Consider the following 3,214-nt stretch of genomic DNA (forward strand, 5'->3'; position numbering starts at 1 on the left):
GCGGTAGAATAGCCCAGGTCTTTAAAAAAAAAAAAAAAAAAAAAAGGAAATAACCCACAGTGGTCACCTAAAAAAACAGCTGTCAGGCCTGAGTACAAGGCAGAAGCCTGTGGCCTCTAGGAGTCCCCAACAGCCTGAAGGAGCAAAAGGCTGACATAGAAGACCATGGAGTAAATAGATTCAGAGGGAACCAGGACTGCCAGAAACTCAAAGGGACAGCAAAGAAATAAAATCTGCATGGGGGGCAGTAAAACCCCAAGAGTGACATAGAGACAAATTGGCAGGGTGGTGTGGAGCGGCAAATACTTCACACACCATTCAGTACAGAAGAACCTGAGATGAAACAGCTCTGGGAGAAGGCAGGGGAAACAAACAGGCAGGGGAAGCCACTCCCAGGCACCAAGACCCTCACAGAGACAAGAATGAGACACAAGCTCCCCCCTGACCCCTCCCCACTTACTCCGGAGGAAACTGGGCATGGGATGCTTAGGTAAGGAGGCAGAAGAGACCCAGGCTACCTGCCCTAGAAGGAACCAAACCCGTGACCCACAGAGTCCCCTCTTCAGCATTGGATTCCAGGATCAGAGAGGTTGGGGAGGAATGTTGGCTGGATTATTTGTTTTTAATGTGTCAACTCCTGCCCCTAAACCATTCGAGCACTGGCTCATGATGAGGACATCTAGAATAGGATTTGACTCGAGGACACCTTCTTCAGCTAGCCCTCACCCAGCTCTGCACAGGGCAGCACCTTCCTTCTGTTGGCAGCTTAGGACCCCTACAGTGGGGGTGGTCTTCTTTCCACATCGTAGGGACCCCGTGACAGGTTGAGTCCTGCTGGCCTACTTTGAAATCCTGTCTTTTTTTCTACAAAACCACAGCCACAACAAATAATCCAATGTCAAGGAAAACAAAACAAAACCCAGTGTTAAGCAGTCTAAAGGACGGTGCTGTTTTAAAAGCACCGGCCGTTTAGTGATAGCATTACTCATGGAAGGGTGTCTCTGTTCACTAACCTAGGATTGCCTGGTGCTGTATCTATTTGGTCAGCTTGGAGGAACCGGGAAGTGGAGAAGGACTAGCTTGGTATAACTGAATCTGAGCTTGGTATAACTGATTAGGGCTCATGCTTCTTATGTTACAAAACATGGATATGCATTATTCCCAGAGCCACAAAATAAACACCCTCCCCCCTCTTCTTTCAAGATCCTGGAGATGAGGCCAGGACCCAGGATGTATCTTTTCTCTGGTTTCAGCTCCCAAGGACAGGGGGCTTTGTTGTCGGAGAAGGGTGAGACCAGGGTAACTGCCCCTCCGGGAACTGCGTTGGGCATACATGTATGGTTCCCGGGCCTTTTCCTTTGTTTGTTCTTCGTGGGAAGGTTGCGGGTGCAGAGGCCCAGGCATGACGTTTCTCTGCTTTTTCTGGGAAGTCTGAGGCTTCCCAGGGATGGCTAACCCAAGAGATAAACAGAAGAGCAGCCAGTATTGCCAAGGCCACGCCTCTCTCACGGAAGCGCAGGTTATTAACTGGGAATTCTTTACAGCTGGTCTGGAGGACGGTTTTTTTTTTTTTTTTTTTTTTTTTTTTTTTTTTTTTTGCTGTAAACTGGCATGCACTGTAGCTTTCCTTGAAAAGGTTGTGAACGAGGTTCGGAGACAAAGATTAGAAATCAACCACAGAAGAGGGTAGGGGCAAAATAGCTAAGCCTTGAAAGAGTTGCTTCTAGAGATTACACTTGCCATGGTAGAAAAAGTAACATTATTTATTTATTTATTTGCCTCCTCCCGTTTGAAGGACCGACCCAAAGCGATCTTTTTTCGAGCTCCATGGACGATGGGGGAAAAATCCATCCTTGAGCTACCACATTCCCAGGGCCGGCTCCGCCTTTATGCCACTTTCGGACCCACCCTCCCTCGGTCTTCGCGTCTCCTCCACCTAGACCCTTTATTCCAAGTGCGGGGACTCAGGGAGTGTGTCAGGCCTTAGGGTCTTCCGCCCTTGAAGGTGGCATCCCTTCCGCAAACTCCTGCAAACCCACAACTCAAGCTGGATGGCTGGTGGGCGTTGCGGGAGGGTCGGGGTTGGGTGCAAATGGGGCTCTTTTGCTGTCTCTGCGGAAGCCAGATATTTCTTTACATCCTAGACTACAAAAGAGCAAGTAAGCAAGGTAGCCACGCACCTCGCAGCTCCTGGTAGTCAGTTGGAAAGGATGAGGACAGTAGTCCAGGACACGTCCCTATCCCACTCCCGGAGTGCCCTCCCCGGGTTGGTCCCCGGAAACCCCTCTCTGTCCCAGAAGTAGGAAGCAGGTAGAACCCGGAGCCAGGTCTGGCTAACCCCACAGCCCCGACCCCAAAGACGACTCCCCAGGGAGACTCCGAGGGGCACGGGCTTTCGGAAGTGGGTGCCCCGCCTGATGTAGGGGCCTCTTCCAAGGAACTTCTGGGTGGGGTGCGCGCGTGGAAGACGGGGAAGCGGAGGCTTAGAACCCAGACCCTCGTTAAAGAGCTGGGCGCGATCTCTGGCTCCCTTCCAGCTTCCAGGGCTCCTGTTTTAGAGGCATGTTATTGTTTAAGGAGACCCCATTGAACTATTTCCTGCTCTTTGTCACCTTCCCCTCGCTCTCCGGCAGAGGTTCTCACCGAGAGGCAATAAAACCAACTGCTGCCCACACCGCTTGGTGCGGAGGCGGGTGGGGAAACGCGCCCAGCGTGCGCTCCACCAATCCCCGGGGCAAAGAGACCCGGGACGCCCGGGGCCACACTGGGCAGCAGGCGCAGCCTCCGTCGCCAAGGTCCAGCATTTATGTGGGACGCGAGGACACCTCCTACTGGGGTCGCTATCTGGACAGCTCCACACTGGGCTTCCCTCTCCACGCAGGTGAAGGTCGTGGGGAACCCGCACGCCGAGGCGGGAGTTAATGACAGTCCCCGGGGCGAGGGGACGGGTGTCCCGAAGCTGCTGCTGAGGCTTCGGAGAGGTCAGGGAGACCGGGCAGACGCAGATCCGCCGTAGTCCGGCGCAGGTGCGCGCGGCGTGGACACAACCGCAGGGCACAGCCGCAGGCGCTGGGAAAGCGCGGAGTGGAGCGCTTGGCAGTTGCTCTGGGAGCCGCGGGCCTGGGTGGCTTCGCTCCTGATCCCTGCCCCCCCCCAGGGTCCGCCCCGCTGCTTTGATGGGGGTGCAAACATTTGGGAGAGGGCGGGGGTGTCG

Source organism: Phodopus roborovskii, unplaced genomic scaffold (genome assembly GCF_943737965.1).
Source record: "Phodopus roborovskii unplaced genomic scaffold, PHOROB, whole genome shotgun sequence".
Lineage (NCBI taxonomy): Eukaryota > Metazoa > Chordata > Mammalia > Rodentia > Cricetidae > Phodopus > Phodopus roborovskii.